Source organism: Miscanthus floridulus, chromosome 13 (genome assembly GCF_019320115.1).
Source record: "Miscanthus floridulus cultivar M001 chromosome 13, ASM1932011v1, whole genome shotgun sequence".
NCBI classification, from domain to species: domain Eukaryota; kingdom Viridiplantae; phylum Streptophyta; class Magnoliopsida; order Poales; family Poaceae; genus Miscanthus; species Miscanthus floridulus.
The window spans coordinates 37,024,968-37,046,335 of NC_089592.1; the positions used below are offsets into that span (position 1 = coordinate 37,024,968).

The 21,368-nt window shown below is 42.5% G+C and overlaps 1 pseudogene; it reads right to left on the bottom strand.

The window, feature by feature from the left end:
• Window positions 1-16,763: 16,763 nt before the first annotated feature.
• LOC136498892 (ABC transporter G family member STR-like) lies at window positions 16,764-20,789 on the bottom strand (annotated as a pseudogene).
• Between the last annotated feature and the right edge of the window lie 579 nt (window positions 20,790-21,368).

Here is a 21,368-nt window from a genome sequence, read left to right on the forward strand (position 1 = left end):
CAAATTCTTGAATAAGAGCTGAACCAATAACGGTATCATCAGTTGACAAATACAACCTGAAAGGTTTCCCATGTTGAGGTGGAACTAGCACTGGAGGATTTGTTAAATATTTCTTAATTTCATCTAGGGCTAACTGCTGCTCAGCTCCCCATACAAATTCCTGATCGGTTTTCAACTTAAGTAATGGACTGAAAGCCTTGATCTTACCCGACAGATTAGATATGAATCTTCTAATGAAATTAATCTTACCGATCAAAGATTGCAATTCGGTTTTATTGGCAGGAGCAACCACCTTGTTAATTACATCAATAGACTTCCTACTAATTTCGATGCCCCGCTGATGCACCATAAAACCCAAGAATTGACCTGCTGATACACCAAATGCACATTTATTAGGATTCATCTTCAATCCATGCTTCCTTGTGCACTCTAGTATCTTTCATAGATCAGCTAGATGTTTTGTGATATCTCCAGACTTAATCACTACATCATCAATGTAGATCTCCACTAATGTGCCAATGTATTCATGAAAAATAAAGTTCATAGCTCTTTGATAAGTAGTGCCGGCATTTTTCAAACCAAACGTCATGACTATCCACTCAAACAACCCTACATGACCTGGACATCTGAAAGCAGTCTTGGGAATATCTTCTTTAGCCATGAATATTTGATTGTAACCTGCATTACCATCCATGAAGCTGATAATTTGATGTCCGGTTGCAGCATCAATCAACAAATCAGCAATCGACATTGGATAGCCATCCATCGGTGTGGCTTTGTTAAGATTCCTGAAATCAATACAAACATGAAGTTTTCCATTTTTCTTATAAACAGGAACCACATTAGAGATCCACTCTGCATATCGACACTGCCGAATAAACTTCGCCTCAATTAATTTAGTTATTTTGGCCTTAATGTCAGGAAGTATATTAGGGTTGCATCGGCGCGCTGGCTACTGATGTGGCCGAAATCCAGATTTGATAGGTAACCGATGTTCAACTATCGATCGGTCTAATCCAGGCATCTCAGTATAATCCCAAGCAAAACAATCTTTATACTCTTTCAACAAATCAGTTATTTGCTGCTTACACTTGGAATCTAACTTAGCACTAATAAAAGTAGGTCTTGGCCTATCGCCATCACCAATATCTACTTCTACTAAATCATCTGCCGATGTGAACCCTTGACCTAATTTTCCATCATCGGCAAACCTATCCATTAAAACTCTTCTTCGGAACCGACTACTTGGATTGGTGGAATTTCATAATCAGCCACTCTAAGGAATTCTTTTTCCCAAACTTCTCCTGATATGCATTTAGTTCGCTCATAAGTATCTGATTCTGCCGATGCGATGATATAAGAAGAATCACCAGGGACAAACTCAATCTTATCCCCAATCCACTGTACGAGGCATTGATGCATTGTAGAAGGAACACAACAATTAGCATGAATCCAATCCCTCCCTAGAAGCAGATTATATGCACCCTTGCCATTAATAACAAAGAACATCGTTGGCAAGGTTTTGCTACCGATAGTCAATTCGACGCATACTGCCCCTTTAGCCGGTGACACATTGCCTTCAAAATCCTTCAGCATCATATCGGTTTTGGCCAAGTCTTGATCTCCCTTACCAAGTTTCTGATACATCACATAAGGCATAATATTAATCGCAGCCCCTCCATCGATAAGTATCTTAGATACAGACTACCCATCAACTCTGCTTTTCACAAATAAAGCCTTAAGATGCTGTCTCTCGTCATCAATAGGTTTCTCAAAAACAACCATCATTGGATCTAGTGTCAACTGAGCTACTTGATCAGAGAGAACAACTTCTTCCTCATTATCAGATAGTGCCAAAAACTCTAGTAGCAACATGAATACCATATTAACATCTGCCGATGGACCCTTATTTTTGTGTTTTACCTGCCACTGCTGATGACCGGACCTCTCATTGGAGGAATTTTCCTCTCGGTATAAATCCTCCTGATGCTCACGTTGCATCCTTCTTTTCTATGTCTTTGTCAGACCTTCCAGGCACCATCGAGGAAACTTGGTCTTCCAAACTGGCTGATAACAGGTCCCAGTTGATTCTACACGGCGTATATTAGGGTCCCTGTAGAATATTTCTTCATCGGGAACTCTTGCGTTTGCCATCTCCTCAAGCTCCTCTTGATTCCTTGGAAAATATCCAGCGCGTTTACCAAGCCTTTCATGTACACTAAGTCTACCCCCCAGCCGATCATGCACTGATGCTCTGCCTCTGATCGGCTCATTGATAAATAAACCCTGATTGCCAGGTTGAAACCTCCTTTCTGACCGATTGACCCCATAATAACCATTGCACTCAGGGCAATTTTCAACAGTTGGCAATTTAATACCTTCTTCCCAGCAATGGATGAAAAATAGGCACCTCCAATGATTTTTATGCCGATACCATTCTTCCCAACGTCTCTCTTCTTGCTGTTGTCGATATCGGTCCTTACGCTGACGCCAACCCTCCTGCTGCCTTCGATGGGTAATCACAATGCCAGATCGAGGAGGGTTTTTGGAACTACTACTTTCTCCCAGCAAACCCTTACTTTTTGCATCATCGATAGTTATCCGATGTTGGGGATCCACTGATGCATTTTTCTCAGCAGCCTCTGACGTCAATACCTTGGTCTTCCCTTTGGCCTCCAACATATTTGCTAGAAAAGGGTGTTGATCAATTTTCATCGGCTTCTAGGCCTTGGAAGTACCAAACTTAATTCTCCCAGATTTAATAGCCGATTGTAACTATTGCCTAAACACCTTGTACTCATTTGTACTGTGTGAAGTTGTATTATGCCATTTGTAGTACAAGATCTTCTTCAACTCTTCTACCGATGGGATCACATGATTAGGTGACAGCTTAATTTGGCCCTCTTGAAGCAGAAGATCGAATATCTTGTCGGCCTTGATGATATCAAAGGTAAACTTTTCTGGTTCTTTCTGACCAAAGGGACAAGATATCAGCTTTTTATTCTTAACCCACTCAGCTAAGCCGATAACTGGTTCTTCATTAGAATCAGAATCTCCTACTTCTTCAACAAATGATACTTTTTTACTCTAATTCTTTTTAGGTTCAAAAACCCTAGTATCTTGATCAGAGATCCTTTGCACAAGATGACTGAGGCTTTCAAACTCCTGAGAAGCATATCTGTCTTTAAGATGTGGCAATAACCCTTGGAAAGCCAGATCGACAAGCTACCGATCATCCAGCACCAAACTGTAGCACTTATTTTTTTACGTCTCGTAGCCTTTGCACAAAGCTTTCTACCGATTCATCATTACGCTGTCTCAATTTTACTAAATCGGTAAGCTTCTTTTCATGGATTCCAGCAAAGAAATACTTATGAAATTGTTTTTCTAGATCAACCCAAGTAATAATAGAATTTGGTGGTAATGAAATGAACCATGTAAATGCCGATCTAGACAAAGATGATGAAAATAATCAAACTCTTAATTCATCTCTGCTACCTGCCTCTCCACATTGAATAATGAAGCGATTGACGTGTTCCATTGTTAATGTATCATCTTGCCCAGAGAATTTAGTGAAATCTAGTACCTTGTACCGATTTGGGAGAGGAATTAAATCATATGCAGGAGGGTATGGAGTCCGATAAGAATAAGTATTGACCTTGGGCTTTATCCCAAACCGATCCTTCATAATTTCTGCTATCTTATCGGCCCAAAAAGCATCAGCCTCCTGCTGATGAACTGGCTGAATTTCTACGGAAGGTGCCTGCTGACATCCCTCCACATATCTTTGTGGCCCACGATCTCCAGCAATCGGCATATTTGCCGTTACTTGTGGTCCATTAACCTATTGGAAAGGATTCATTGGCTGAGCTGCCGATGCTTGATTCTGGAAACCAGCTTGCATATGACCTTGTTGAATCCCTGTAACCTGCTGATTTTGCTGAACTATATGTTGAACAGGTAACTATCCTGACCAACCATTATTAGAACTCATCGGTACAAAACTTACCGATGGCTGGTAATTTGCTGACATTGTTGGATAATTATAACTAGCTTGAGGCATGAACTGAACCCCAGTTTGACTCATAGCAGGGGCTTTCTGCTACATCGGCAGTAAGCTTGCCGATGGACTTGAATTGGGTGTTTGAACCAAAGGCATCTGGAAACCTCCTGGAGTTGGTTGCACAGTAGTTGCTGTGGCATATTGAGGCACTTGAGCCATCGGCGAAATAGCCGATGGTATAGGAGCTTTTCCTACTGCATCAAACACTTGAGGTAACCTAGGATTGAAAGCAGATGACTCCGGAGGCATACCATATCCCCACCAATTAGCAGGAATCTGGCTATTCTGAGACACAGGGCCTGACATAGCTGATGCCGATAGATATGTATTAAGCTAAACTCATCCTCCTGGTAGTACCGGATCTGATCGTATCGGTGTAGATTGAATATTAGGTAAGCCTGCCGATACTGGAGGAGAAGTAACTTCTGTACCCACAACGGCCGAGGGAGCTGATGGAGTTTTGATAGATGCTAGCTCTGGTTGGTGATAGGCAGGCCCAACGTAATGCGGTGACGCTTGTCCTTCTTTGAGAGTTCGAACCACAACATTATGAACAGTATTGGATAGCACATTGGAATGATTAATCAAAGCATGATTTACAGCAGAATTAACCATCTCTTGAAGTTTATCAGGATTGGAGTCAAAGGTAACCTGCTGAGGCAATGGCAAATCTTACTTTTGGATGACTTGTCCACTCTTGTTCAGGCTAAACGATTTCAGACAAAGCTGCCTGTATTCTTCTACAGCCTTTTCCATAGCCTACCTCTGCTCTTCCTTAAGATCTTCTTCTGATACCACGATAATGTTCCCTAAATCGATCTTGGAATTGAACATATTGATCGGATTGATTGGTCCCACCGAGCGTGCCAAAAGATGTGTTGATGCAAAAGTGGATCTGCAAACACAAAGGGCTAATACCTGAATCGATATCCAAAGCGTGCTAGTCGATTTAACCTATTAATCGACAAGGATGAAGATACGAGCACTTTGGTCCTGACAACAGCGATACGCCCGGAAGTCATGGCCAAGAGGTACTCACACGGAACTCGAGAATCACCGAAGGTTGCACTAAAGCTATGCAACTCGCCGAATCAATGAGAACTCATAAAAAGGAAAAATATGCAAATTGACGAAGTTGCCGAAAAGTAAGTAGATGCAAATAGGAGTAAAAATTAGTTTTGATATTGATTTTTTTATTACATTGCCCCTCAATCTATATTTATACCCTGATCTAAAGAGACATAACCAAATACAACTAGGACACCAAGTCCATATCTAAGGAAACACGTGACTCTTACATGAATCATACTCTAACAAATATAGAAAAGGAAATCAACTCCTATCTATTTCCCTATCCGCCTCAATTACGATGGAAATCTCACCGACCTCCTTTCCATCGGCATACTTCCTGTTTCATCGGCAGTAGTCTTCAAGCCTTCCTTCATCGGCATCAACAATAACATCTCCAACCTTATCGGCAACGCCCGAGTCTAAATCAACCTTTCCATCGATCACCACCATTCATCGGCAACCATCTTTACAAGCTGATTTTTGTCGGCTGTCAGCGTATATAGTAACTTTCCTCCTGCTGATTAGCCCACTCTGATCATTTTGACATGTGCAAAAAACGGTGTCAACACATGGATGTCTAATTGATCAGGTTGAACCAGCTTATTATAACATTCCACATTTGTCATCTTAGGGGACTAATCAAGCCAGTACTAGCCATCAAGAAGCAGCACTAGCTGGTAATGATGATGTCCAGGCAGTTTAGGACTCGTTTAAACAAATTCAAGGTATCACTACTAATCAAATACAAAATAATCCTAGATTGTCAGTGCACTATGTGCAACAGTTGACAGGGCAAGTTCAGAATCAAATGGTTAATTTTGGCACATCAGGCCAAATACCGCCATCGGCTCAAAAAATAGCACCATTAGTTCAAAGGATTCGTAGAGATACAGAACCCAACATCTACAACCAGAGACTTTAAGAAGTGAATCAACAAAGGACCCAACAAATAGAGATTCCACAAGGATATCATTATGGCACATATTACAATACCCTTCATATGATTCCAAATCCAGGGTATTAAGGTACCCAAAATTTTAATCCATAAATGGGTCAACAATTGCAGTGAAATCCTGATTCAAATGCTGATGATTTGTTGCTTAGAGTGACCGAGATGATGAAGAATCAGTTTGGTTTGAAACCAAAATGGCAGACCTTTTCGTACAAACATCCATATCCAGAGTGGTATGATTTGGTTGCTCTTCCTACAAATTACAGGCTCCTGGAATTTGCTAAGTTCACTGGTCAAGATAGCACGAGTACAATAGAACATGTCAGTAGGTATCTTACATAGTTGGGTGAAGCATCCACTGAAGAGGCTCATCGAGTTCGTTTCTTCTCCTTGTCCCAGTCAGGACCAGCCTTCACTTGGTTTTCATCGTTGCCAGTTAATTCCATTGTCAATTGGACTCACCTAGAGAAGAAGTTTCATATATATTTCTATACAAGGATAGGAGAAAAAATCACAGATTTGATGACCATAAGGCAGAGATCTAATGAATCGGGTGCTGAGTTTTTTTAGAGGTTCTGAGAGACTAGAAATTTGTGCTTCTCATTGAATCTAACTGATGATCAGCTTGCTACTTTAGCTATTCAAGGAATGTTGCCAACATGGAGGGAGAAGCTGCTTGGGCAAGAGTTTGACAACTTAGGTCAGTTGGCTCAACGAGTGGCAGCACTCAATAACCAATTCCAGAATATGCGCAGAGATACCCGATTCTAGAAGAGTGCCATAATTGCCGAAGCCTATAATCCATATTCAGTTAATGACAGTGATGAGGATTATGAAGAAGAAGAGTTTGCTATGGCCGAATGGAATTGGGGTAAGAAGACAGTGATGGTGACATATCCTTGAGAAAAAGGGGTTGAAGAGAGCTATGATTTCGACATCACAAAATCAGACAATCTCTTTGATTTCTTGCTTGAGAGACAATAGATCAGGTTGCCCACTAATCATGTTTTGTTACCTCCTGATCAGCTGAAGAATGAGAAGTTCTGCAAATTTCATAATGCTACTTCTCATTCTACTAACGAGTGTAGAATTTTCTAGCAACATATACAGAGCTATTCAGCAAGGGAAGCTTAAATTTGATATACCTCGAAAGATGGAAGTTGATGATAATCCTTTCCCAAGAGATCAGAACATGGTTGATGCTAAATTGCTCAAAGGGAAGACTAAAGTCCTAACATCAACTAGGACCAAGGAAACTAGAATAGTTGATCCAGCGATGCAAATATCGGCTGATAAGTATAGAGAGATTAAAAGGCATCGTGATCGATAGAAGAGCCAATATGAGTAGGGAGAGACATCAAAGAATGGGGTGATAAGACCGCGTATCACATCTCGGATTCTGTTGAATAAATGGCAATGGTAGAAGGAAAAGGATTATGAGTGTTGGTTAGAAGAGAAAGAATACCAACATCAACAAGAAGAGGAGAGTTATGAAAGAAAACAAGCTGAATCACATTGGAATTGTCCTTTCTTTAGACATTATTGGAATGAAGGTTTGAAATTGCCTACTAGAATTAATTACCCAGAGTGCAGTGAACAATATTGGGAATTTAGGCAATCTCAAGCGGACCGCTGGTCTATCAATGCTCGAGATGGGTATCATCATAATAATATGGATCGGCGCTTAAAAAATAGAAGTGTTCATGATCGGCTTGGGAAGCGAGTTGTAAGATCAAAACTGGGCTGATTATGAAGAAGAAGGTAATGAGGAAGAGTATGTTTAGCAGGAAGGGCAATGGTGTCCAGGTGGTTTGACAGGAAGCCAGAAAAGAAGGGTACAATGCCTAAGGAACAAAGAGCTAGAACAGGCTCAGGCATCTAGTAGACCTCAAGTGTGGCGTGCTAAACAAACAGCCGATAAGGGTCAAACATCGGCTAATATTCAAATGGCTTTTCTGTTGCCGTTAGAATTTAGAGCACCCGCAGACCAAGAAGTCTATTCAGATTTTGATGAATCAGAGTATGAGGAGATAGTTGCTAAGTTGATAGTTATATAGCAAGCTATATTTAACAAGCCAGTTAGGCATCGTCACTTAAAAGATTTATATGTAAAAGGTTTCATTGATGGGAAGCTGATGAGTTGGTGGATGGAGGTGCTTCTATCAATCTTATGCCTTATACTACTTTTTGCAAGCTTGGCAAAGGATCAGGAGATTTGATTGAGACTGACATGATGCTTAAAGATTTTGGGGGTAATGCATCCAAGACCAGGGGGCAATAAACGTCGAATTGACAATCAAAAGTAAAACTTTGCTCACCACATTCTTCGTCATTGATGAAAAGGTTCATACAGTTTACTCCTTGGTCGTGATTTGATTCATGCAAATTGTTGTGTACCATCGACTATGCATGAGTGCTTGATTCATTGGCATGGAGATGATGTTGAGCTGGTTCATGCTGATGATTGTATGAGTATAGCAACAGCTGATCCAATGTATTAGGAACTGGAAGGCTTCAAGTGTTTTTCTAGCAAGCTATGGGAAGGAGGCTTCATTAAGATCAATGATGAAAGCTGATAGCCGATCCAAGCCATCGGCTTTGTGAGTTTGTTTTAATGGATAATCCAGTAGATGCTACAAGTGGTAAACTAGGGCCTGACTTCACGTCGGTCGATGAATTAGAGGAGATAGATATTGGTCCTAGAGATAGGCCTAGGCCAATGTATGTGAGTGCTAAGTTGGATCCTGATTATAAGCAAGAGTTGATAGATTTATTAAAGGAATTTAAAGATTGTTTTGCTTTGAAATACTATGAGATGTCTGGTCTAGATCGATCAATTGTTTGATTTGTGGTCTAAAGAGTTCTGGTGCAACCTATCAAGAAGCGATCAATGGAAAATGTCTGAAGGAATATTATCTGAGCGTTTGGATTAATACTTGATAGCCGACTTATTCAGTCATCGGCTCTAATAGTCGGTACCAGAAGGGTATTGCCTTTAGCTCAAAAATTACCCCAAAAGGGGGAAAAGCCGACACAACATGTATCATCTATAGAGCAAAAAAACACAAAGACGATCATGATGTATACAAAAATATTGCAAGAAGCTCACTGAGACGCAATCAAAGAAAAATAGGGATTTCATTCATTGATCAGTTTGTACTAGTTACAACCTAATCAAACACCCTATTTACAATGTCCTGAGCTGATGTAATATCCACGATGGTCTCCGCTGCATCAACAAAGTCCTCGATTAACTCCTTGTGCTCCTTAGGGTCGTCACCCATTGGGAAACCGGTCTCCATGGTATGAAGCTCGTACCCGATCTGGACCTATGCTACAGCCAACGCCATCGATGCGCCACGATGGACGCCATGAAGGGCGATCTCCTGGACATGGGTCAGGACGTCATGGAGGCAGGTGTTGATGATGGGGCCCCAGACGTTGATGGCCATCATAGCCACATTCGCCGCCAGTTGGAGGGTCTCCAACTGCACCTTCTGGGCTGGCGATCACAAAACAAAGGAGCTATCAAGATAAAGGCAGTGGAAATTAGAAGAAGAGTTTTCTTGGAGTTCATCTTACTTGCCACCATGGTGCCAAATTCGGCCAGCCACACCTAAGCAGCGCTGGCCTCTTCCTCAGCGGCATGAAGGGTGGCTTAAGAGGCCCCGAGGTGGATCTCAAGCTGACCGTTTTCTTGAGTTGCCTCGGAATAATGGTCCTGGGCTGCCCTCCACTCCTGGAGGAAACGTTGGGCGTCGTCGTCATTGTAGGAGTCAAAGGAGTCCAACGACGAATCCGGTGCGGAGGTGGCATCAGATACAACATTGGATGGCTCACCGTCCTTGGGAGGAGGAGGAAGTGGACAAAGGCTATCATTCAAGATGAACCTATAAACAAGTTAGCAAAGTTCAATGCCATGAGCAGAAGATATCGATCTCACCTCATACGGTGGAGGCATTGGCTCATTGGTAGGTTCTCCACCGGAACCTCCTCTGCCGTGCGCTTGCCCTGATTATCCTCACTAGCCATAGGGTTTGGTTGGATCTACGGGAAGGAAGAAGAAAACCGCTATAGGGTTTAAGAAGGCAGAGAAGTGCAGAGAACAGAAGCAGTTGCAAGTGTGGATGTGTTTGAGGCCAAAGTCCTTGGCTGGTATTTATTACCACGAAGTGAGGTAGTAGATATCTCGGGACATGTAAAAGGCAACCGCAATTAATAGAAGGTGAAGCGCCGCCCCACTAATGCGGAGAGAAGGCGGCATTGGTAACTAAGGACGGAATATTGAGGGGGTTTTTTTAATGGAATCCGTGTTTTCAGACATAATTGGATTAAGGTCAGGGGTCTAGTATCGGCTACTTTTAGATCGGCTCTTTAGCCGAGACAAGAGATATAATAGATCAGCAGGAAATATGGTTATCATTGGTTCCACACAAAATATATGTTGGTATGTAGATTACAAGTTTAGAACATCCTGGATTGCTTTCAATGCTTTTAGCTGAATAGCATCAACTTCTGTGATTTGTTGCTTGTCTTCTTTGGCTGATCTAGGTATTTGAGCTAGATTCGACTTATGGCGATCAATGGCACCTTCACATTCTCCAGCTCCTTCTCAACTTCTACACGCTTGGTTTCTAGTTGGTTCAGCTCTGGCTCGATACTGAGGGAGGAGTTCTTCAAATTATCGATCAGCTGTGTCAGCTCTTTGGCTTCTTGTTTATTGGAATACTTCTTGGCCATCAAAGCTTCATGTTTAGATAGATTCCTCTGAGCCTTTTTCACCTTTGGGGCATGATCTTCAATGATGGATAAAGGTGACAAGACTTTGATAAGAACTAGGGACAAATTATCCTTAATGGCTAAGAAGACTCTTTGCATTGAATCTACATCTTGGACCAAATTGGCTATATCCTTCTCAAGCATTGGCAATATGTCCCTTAGCCGATTTCTAGGTCTCTTCTAAAAAGGCTTCTTTAGAAGAGGTGGCTGATGAGCTGATTTCACCTTTCATCTATATACTCTTCAAAATTGAAACAGTAGCTCGAAACTGGTGAATTAAGTACCTACAGGTGGGAAAGAAAAATTTTGTTAAGAAATAACAAGTTATTTGAAAATGAGAAGAATAAGGAGGTACTAGTACCTTTTCTGGGTTAGTTTCTATCTGATGAGAAGGAACAAGCTGATGATGCACCAATGGTATCTAGTCGAATCTACTCTAAACTTTCAACATTGGTATCTACAAACATCAAGGAAGATTTTTAGTTCATATTTGTTGTAGAAAGATAAACTAGGCATACTGACTTTCTTACCATCAATTGTTTGCTGGATTGGAGATTCGACACTCTGGGTGTCAATATCAATAGGATCACCTTCAATGGTAGACTGCCAGACTTCTACCCTTGCGTGAATGTTTTCTTAGGGAGTGTCTGGCATGGTAAATGGTCAGAGAAGGGTAAAAATTGAATAAAAATCAAGAATTTTGAGGAAATACCCTGCCAGCATCAAAGGGTGAAAATGGAAGGACTTTCATCTTCTGCTGTCTTAGAAGCATCGGTTGTTTTAACCAAAATTGGCTCCTTTTGAGGATTGGATGATGAAGGTTTGGTTGGTGCTGATTCAAATGCCTAGGACAGCAGTTCAGTACCCAGAGCAGATTAGGATGCAATGGTTGATAATTGTGAAGAAAGAAATAGGATTAGAAATTGAATATCATTTTGAGAAGAGGATAAATTGTTTTGATGGTCTTGTTCTACAAAGTCTTTTCCTAGTAATGGTTTTCTAGGTTGTCCCTTGGGCCGCCTTGCGTTTTGAAGATTGATATGTTACAATTGTAGAGGCAGCTTGAGTTTTCATCAGTTTCTTCAGTGTGGGTGCGGTTGATCCCATTCTTGAGGCTGAACATGGTGGATAATAATCTATAGGATGCCCCTTCCTGTCCATGCTTGGGGGTCAGATTTAGTGTCCTAAAAAGTCTGTTAGAATAGTTAGCAAGGGAATTTATCGAATATTTTTTCTAACAAAAGGAATGGAAAGTTACCTCACTATTGGAAGCAAAATCTCCATCCTGAGCTATGCATCTAGGATGGACTGACCCACAGAAGAGATGGGAGTGCCATTCTTGCCACCAGGAGTCAAAAAAGCTAGAAGAGAGGTTGACTCTTATCCAGTCATGCAAGCAAAAGAAAGATCCAATCCTAGTTGAAAGACTCTGGAGGCTTCTATTACTTCACTGATACCTTCTCTTTGCTTCAGTGTATTCTTAAAAGAACAGTTGACGAGGTAGCTGACCAAGGCTGAATTGACGGGCCACAAAACAAGGATTGTAGAATTCATAAGTTGGAAGATTTTCTAGGAGAAAAGAACCAGTAGCCATTTTGCCATGGCCATGGCAAAATTCAACTGGCTGTACATAGGATTTGATGATGCAACTGAAGATTGCTGCAGCTATTTCATCTGAGCAGCCTAATTCAAACCAGAATTTGACTGGCAGAACTAATTCATTGTCTTCATCTTCATCATAAGGTAGCCAAGTCAAGATGTTTGCATTAAATCCTCTGTTGAATTTCTTGAAGAGATGGCCTACATCAACAACAATTGTTATGGTGAATGCAGCCTCACTATAGTTCATTCACTGTCGAACTCTTCCTTCTTTCCCTTTATAATCTTCAACATAATTGGAAGGAAGGAAGGTCAGGTTTCTGAGATCAAGTCTTATAATCTTGTGCATATACAGGTTCAGTCATAGTTGTATCAACCACCAAGGGCCACTAATAGTGTGCACTGGTTCATTTTTAGCAACTGGACAGCTACCTGGTGCATCAGATGTTAAGAAAATTGTAGCAGGTATTTTCCAAGGGGGATTTCATTGCCAGCTGCTAGATGCTCTGCTAAATATTTATGATTAAAAGTTAGACCACAAGAAGACCCACAAAAGATGAATCTTTCTAGCCACATGTTTAAGAAGGCTACATGTTCCCTTTCGGCAACAGTTGATCTGTCTCCAATATGGTTTAGAATGTAGCTTGCCCATCCTGTGCAGTCTAATATTTTGACTAATTTCTTGGATCTAGAACTTAAGAAGTAATAAGGTTGCATTGATCCTGTTATTCTAAGGCCGGTCAACATGTAAACATCAGCTAAAGTGATGGTCATTGGGCCATGACAAAAAACAAAAGCATTTAGGGTGTTGGACTAGAAATAAGATGCAGAAATCAGAAGTCAATCATTCCTGTCCATTCTAGACAATGAGAGTGTCAAGCATTGATTCAAGTCATAAATCTCCCAATCTCCAACATTTTCCCCCGATGCCCTATGAAACTAGTCTCTCCATCCCCTAGGTATTTTAGGCCAGTTTCTAAAGGGAGTTTTAGTGTTTCACGAGGACAAATCCACTATAGATTGTTTGAAGATGATTCGGTTGGTTTCTTGACTGATAAAATTAGATGGATCAGGGCCACCCATAGGCCTAAGATAATAGACATTGGGAGCAACAGCCGATGGAATCAAAATTTCGTTCCTCATTTCCTAGAAACTAGATAAAATAAATTTGAGAAGAAAGGAAATATAGGGTAACGGCTGATACTTGGAAGACGGGAACTTGAAAGCATACCTCAGGAAGATGGTCGCTGGTCGCCATTGCAGCCAAAATGGATCTGAATGTGAGGAAGGTTACTTGAATAACAGCTTGATAAAGCAGAGGATTTGCTAGGGTTAAGGCCTTGGCGATAGCGGCATTGGTTGTTGAGGCTTGCTCGAAGAAGGGGAAAGTGAATGGGCCGAATGAATCGGAAATGATATTGTTGAGGTATTATATAAAATTCGAACCGAGAAATCAGGAGCCGCGTGTATATTTTAGAATAAACGGTTGTGACATAGTGAGCAGGTAAATAGAAATTTTGGAATAAAATCATTTTTATCTCAAAATTGGAGGGCATGTGTTTACACCAAAATTTCGAACTAGATTAAGGTCTAGTTATCGGCTCTACCTAAGGGTGGCGTCCTTCGGGTAGATTCATTAAGTTACCGATCTTGCTAATGTTTTTGTTGTCAATAGTTTTTAGCAATTTCAACCTACCCGATCGAGATCGATCTAGATCGGCCTCACATCCTCTTAGTCCATCGTTTATTTTTTCACATTACGATGGTTCGTACTTTAAGCGATGGATCATGTTTTAGCGACTATTCTACTTCGATCTTGATCGTGCATAGTACGCGGTCAAGGCATGTCTGATCTTGAGTAGGTTTACTAGCTAGTTGAATGTGGTCTATAGCTCGCTATTATGGCTGTAACGATCCGGTCGATCCCCACTATTAGCACTTTAGATCGGAGTATGCTAGGTGGTAGATTTGCTTTCGACTAGTCATGACCATGGCTGTTTGCTATGCCTGCATCAGCTAAATAGCCGATTGCCCGTACTTTAATGCTTATAGTGTGTCTTCATGATTCTGTTAAATGTGAATAGATTTGTTTACTTTAAAGGTTTGATTTGTTATTTTTATCTTGGCTGCAATCGATCCGGTCGAACCCCACTATTAAGGATAATAGGTTAGATTTGATAAGTATATAGATCTGCCTATGTTAAACAGTCGATTGTTCACATGCTGTAATCCCTTTTGTACCTGAATCGACTATTTTAGCAGATTCACCTACGCTTTCACAGATATGGCACGCTTTCATGAACCTGTTGAAGTATGGTCGGTTCTATGGATTTTATGGTTCTAGACTATTATCATTATCATAGCTGCATCGATCTGGTTGAACCTCACTGTTGATGGTAATAGATTAGATCTAGATGGTTTATAGATCTGTTTATATCAAATAGTCGATTGTTTGCGTGGCATATCATTTTTTACCGGATTCATTGGCTCTACACCACGTATTGATCAAATTCAATTTAGCCAGTGATGCATCTTTGACGCATACATGTTAATAGCTTAATGGAAAAGATCATTAAAATTAGGTGCATTGTATTAGCTACTATAAAATCAATCACGACCCGTGAGCAGTTGCCGTTCTTAACAGCCGATTTCTTCTCGTATCGGCTATTTGGTCGATTTTCCCAGTCTGGCTGCTCCTGAAGCGGCACACTTAGAACTGTCCGGGCAAAACTGGCACAGTTCCATCCCTAAATTAGTGATAAACTTTCTCTCCTCATTAATTGCAGGTCAAATTGACTGGCACATCTTTGGGAAATTCGCAGGGTTGGCTGGTCCTACGTTGAAGCCAAGCGGATCTCTAGGCTTGCTCCGAGCAGATCCTTCTGGCTTGCTGTGTGCCAGGCGCATCGACGCGTTTTTGTGCCGACAGATGGTTTTTTATTAAGAAAAGAAATGGGCACCCAAATTCAGTTCAAGACGGGATTTGAACCTAGGTGGTTGGGTGCATTGCCACACCTCTCACCCAACCAGTTAAGCCGCTCCATCTCGCTTCAAGGACAAGATTAATTTCCAACAATCTATGTTGGAGAATTCCTTGTGTGCTCTAAAAAAGTTCAGCGGTCTTCAGGGCCACTGCTCCAACTTTTTTGTACCCTCCATGCCAATGATGTCAATTTAGGCTCTAACATCGTCAAACTGCAGGTGTGAAAAGACGAAAATACCCTTAAGTCTAAATATGTCATTATTTTTTTTGAGCGTCTTAACGACTTCAAATGAAAAAACTCAAAAATAGAAAGTTGTAGATCTCGTTGAGATCTATAATTTTTATATAAAAATTATCTTCGTTTAATTCCGCAAAAAAATATGATTTGATATGATTAATATATCTTAGAAAAATCATATCTTTTTTTTGCAGAATTAAATGAAGATAATTTTTATATGAAAATTATAGATCTCGACGAGATCTACAACTTTCTAGTTTTGAGTTTTTTCATTTGAAGTCGTTAAGATGCTCAAAAAAAAATTAATGACATATTTAGACTTAAGGGTATTTTCGTCTTTTCACACCTGCAGTTTGACGGTGTTAGAGCACAAACTGACGGCAGTGGCATGGAGGGCACAAAAAAGTTAGAGCAGTGACGCTAAAGGCCGCTGAACTTTTCTAGGGACACACAGGGCATTGCGATCTTTTTTAATGGCACACGAGGAATTCCCCCATCTATGTTCTTGAGTCGCACACTAGCATATAGCCACTTTTTTTTGAAGGAAAAAACGAGGGTGGAACTGGATCCGAAGAAAACAATGTAACATTGATGACATTGGCATGTACTTCAATTATAATTAGGCCACTATAAATGGGAGTTTCATTCTCATTTAATAGGGTGCCACCTAAGCAAATTTGCTGACAGGGCAAAGAATTAAATAAGAGAGATGAAATGAGTTTCATCTAGATAAAAACCGGATGGACATTGTTTCCATGTCTGAATATGTTACAAAGAGCATATTAAACGCAAAAGTTGAAACTATGCATTGTAGTTAGAAGGTTGTTAGTTCAACCATGGAGCAAATCCTATTTACTGATGTGACATACTTGGAGACAAGAAAATGAAACTATGCATTGAGATTGGCTTTAACATAAAAAATTATCTCTTTTTTGTCATTCAATCAAATACTAGAAATTCTTAATACAAGTTTTCCATAATACAAATTAAACTTCTATGAGTAGAAAATCTGCTTGTTGCAAATGGATCTACCATATATGGATATGCCGCATACATCTTTGCTGAAAACATCGTTCGCTTACTTCCTCTCGTTCTTGGAGTAGAATCTTAGGACCACATAGAAGATGAGTCGGTAGAGCACGCCCCAGGCAAGGAGAATTGCAACATCTATCCAGATGTTATCAATTTGTATGTCCATGGTGGAAAGCACATCTTGGCCTACCAGGGGGCATGTCGTTGAGGTGGCATTCAGGTTACTGACTTGCCCCAGAGGTCCAGGTGAAAGTTGATTTTGTGTGCCAACATAGCAATGGTCTCCTTTGAACTCATTCACAAGCAATGCCTCAAATGGATATTTTATGGCAGAGATATAGTGGAGCCACCTCCATGCCATAGGGATCCTCGTCCGCTTCAGGAAGAATCCACAAGTGATGAAGAAGAGTGCTGTTGTCGCAATCACGACAGCATATCCAGTGATGTAGCTTGGAACAAGTGCACTGACCAGCATCACGTATGCATTGGTTGTTATAAGTGATGCAAACAGGATTATCCAAAAGTTAACCAGGTTGCTTCGTAAATGGAGCATGTACTTTGTGATGACTGCAAAGGTGAACCCCTGAATGGCAAAGAATGGGAGATAGACGATTAGAGAGGATATCACGTAGGATGATGCACGGTAAGCATTGTGGGACCTCTCACGGATGAAGATAAAGCGCTCCTGGATGAATGTGGGAACAGCATCATTGGAGGAGAAGAATACAAGGCAGACTGCAAAGATGTAGAAGTTGAGGAGGCGATTGATGGTTGTGAAGTTGGAATCGCTGAGGCGGTGGAACAGCGTCGAAAGAATGAGTGCCATAACTGTGAGGACAATCTCCCGGGAGAGGAATAGCTCCGGTGTGCGCACCACGTTCAGAGCAGTACGCCATGAGAGCACAGCGACCTCCCTGAGCCAAGGATTAGCAAACTTGGGGCCATCCTCAGGAGCATCTAGTGGTGGTTCCAGTTCAAGCTGGTACTCATGATAGCTTGGTTCCTCCGGCTTGAAAACTGGTTCATGAGGGGATTGAGGAGGAGGTGCATGGTGTGGCGTAGCGACACGGCTGCGCTGCTGGTAGCTCGACATTGGGGTCCTTGCTGGCGTTCGAGCAGGAGTACTCCATGTAGGCTTACGGTGGGGCGTCCCTGTGACTCCATGGTAAACCCAGACTGAGAAATCCTTGTAAAACTGTGATGCAAGTCTTGGATGGTAAGTTGAGGTTCCGGTATGAAATGGTGTATGTGATTTCCTCTCAAGAGAATTGTCGAATTCTTCCTCATCATCATCGATGTTATAGGACTCGAAGTTTGAGAAAGTATTAGCATGAGGTGTTCCAGTTGTGACCGAGAACTGGTTGCTCTTGAGCTGCATCTGTCGGAACTGCACTGATTTCTGGTGTGGTGTTCTTGGTGTCTTGGGTATTGGTGTTTTGGCAGCTTCATCAGTTTTACTGCCATCCCTCTGGTAGGCAACTAGAGGCTCAAGTCCAAGTGTTGATTCATCGTACTCCTTGATGACATCCAGGAGGTACTCGATGCTGTTCTCACCATCAGGTACAGGTCGGCCAAATCCAGCAAGGTGTGCGGGAAGTGTGATAGGACTTCCTAGATAGATTAGCCTTCCTCTGAATGCATCAAGTATAGTAGGTAGTTAATTAGAATGTCATATGAAGTGCTTACACAACTGATGAGTACTTAAATGTGCTTTCAGAAATGTATAGTTTTCCTCAAAGTAAAGGCTTTTGTCTGTAATTACCTTGCGAGGATGACTATTCTGTCGAGAAGCATCTGAATCCTGAAAGATGGCTGGTGAATTGTCATTAGCACAATGCTTCCCCCCTTTGCAATTTCTTTCACTTTCTCTACCACACTGTATGCACTGGTGGAATCAAGGCCAGAGGTCGGTTCATCAAGAAACAGCAGAGATGGTTTATGGATTATGTCAGTGCCAATCGACACCCTACGGCGTTCCCCGCCAGAGACACCTCGTATCCCTTCATCAGCCAATGTATGTGTGAGCTGTTGTCTGTTATTTTGACATTCAGAGCTTAATCAAAATTGTGAATGATATCCTCAAGTGAAATTAGAGGGAAACAAATGAAATTATACTGTTGAGCTACTATTGATCAGATTTGGACAGATAATGGACACTATATGAAGTCTATTGTGACTATATGTTGGGACTCTTAGATTGTCTTCAGATTACCATTCATCAGTTTGACTGCATATTGTCAATAAGTGAGAAGGTACACAAAACAATAGTACTATAAAAAATATGACGTTGTGTAATTTCTAATCGGTTCAAAACATTAGCTTAGCTCCTCAAACTTGTTACGGTTTAGTCCCACATCATATATCGATGGTGAGGGAGCACAACATATAAGGTGGGACCGTGGGACAGTTCAACCTATCAGGCTAGTCTTTTGGGTTGACTAAGGCCCAAAGGCCTTAAATTTTGTCAGCTCCGCTGGACCTGGGATCTGTGGGAGCGCAGGTTCGTACCACCAGTTCCAACAATTGATATCGGAGCCACCCAGGGTCAGAAAAGCTAAATCTGATAAAAAATCTCAAAAAATCCCTAAGTGTCATATCATGGCGGGGGCATCCCGATATGTGACTATGGCGGGGGCATCCCGATATGTGACTATGGCGGGGGCATCCCGATATGTGACTATGGTTATGTGACTATGGAAACCAGAGCCGCCCAGGGTCAGAAAAGTTAAACTCGATAAAAAAATCTCAAGTGTCACATCATGGCGGAGGCACCCCAATGTGTGACTACGGGGGAGATTGTTGAGGTTTAGTCCCACATCGAATATCGATGGTGGTTGTTGAGGTTTAGTCCCACATCGAATATCAATAGGTGGGAGAGCACAACATATAAGATAGGGGTTGATGGGGCAGTCCAACCTATCATAGTCTTTTGGATTAAGTAAAGCACAAAGACCTTATATGTTATCACTCAACCCAAAGGTTTTATATGTTGTCAACTCTGGTGGACCTAGGAATAGCTCCAGGATCGAGAACTCGGTGGTCGCTACCTGGTTCCAACAAAACCATGGTCATGGTTGCCAACTTTTTGGATACTGAACGGAGTACAAATTCGTGTTAGAGATTTTTAGTTTGATGAGTAGACAATGAACCAAATGCTACAATTCAATCTTTTATTAACAAAAAAAAAAACGGATGCTAGTAGGAGCAGAGCACAAAAGAGGGTAATATATAACCTGCAAACCCAGCTGCTCAATGAGCTCCCACACCCGATTGAGCTTCTCAGCCCTGGAGAGCGACGGAGGCAGGCGGACCTCGGCGGCAAACCTCAGCGTCTCCAACACCGTGAGCATCGGGAACAGCTGGTCATCTTGCATCACGTAGGATGAAATCTGCTTCATGTAGCTCGTCGTCACCTGGATGAATGATCATCAGAAACCTTATTCAGTTCATCGATCCATCGATCTTCAGGTCTAAATACAACACGGAATGCAACAGAACATCGTCAGGTGTGTTAGTTAGTGCTCTTACCGATCGCCCGTCGATGCTGACGGACCCCTCGAGGCTTCCCTTGGCGATCCTGCCGGCGAGCGCGTCGAGGAACGTCGACTTGCCCGGCGCCGCTGGGCCCAAGGATGGCGGTCACCTGTCCGCGGAGCGCCTGGCCGGAGATGTCGTTGAGCAGGTACACCTCCTTCTTGACCTTCACCCCGTCCTTCTTCTGCTTCTTGATGACGCTGTAGGACAGCTCCTTGAACTCCAGCCCCTGCCCGGGGAAGTTGACCTTCTCCCCCGCGCCCGGCACTGGCCGTACGGGGACGTGTCCACCGCCGCCGCGGTGGTGGTGGTGCTGCTGCTGCTGCCTCCCGCGCGCGTCCCCCGCGGCATCGAGGAGGCTCTCGAGGCTCTTCTTGCGCTCCGTCTGCCACGCGGGCATCTCAGCCGCAGCTGTGGTAGTCCTCCGAGCGTCGCCCGCCCGTTCCGTGGCGTGGTGAGTAGCATGCATCTCGGCCCGCTCCATGCGATGCCCGACTGGCCTCTCTGCCCGCTCCGCGCGGTGACCGCCAGCCGGCATCTCGGCCCGCTCCATGCGGTACCCGGCTGGCCTCTCTACCCGCTCCGCGCGGTGACCGCCGGCCGGCATCTCGGCCGCAGCTCTGTGGCCTCCGTTGGCATGCTCCCGGCCGTGCCTCCGAGGGCCCGCCGTCACCTCGTGCTGCTGCTGCTGCTGGCGATGCATGCTTGTGCTAGCTTAGCCTGCGCTGCAGCTGCTCCTCTGCTAGTATGCTCTGATCTTATAGGGGTTATTATATATATTATAATTATATTGGTGCTACCTTGCTTTCCCTGGGAACAAGGAGGTTTCTGAGTCTGCTATGTGGTGTTGGTCGCGGCCAAACACAGCCAAAAATGGGGTGTTTTGTCTGGTATTGCAGCATTGGAAGTAATGTTTCCGCTGGCCTTGGTTTTGCAGGAGCCTCTTTGGTGCATAGCTCCGGATCGTTGGGATCTGCAACAATGTGCTTGGCCGCTTGTGGTTTTGTAACAGTAGTGATAGTTACTGCTACAGCTTGGACCTGATTTTACTCTAGAGACAGACAGTGAGACACACACGACATGGATCTTTTTGTTTTTAGAATTGGCTAACCCAATG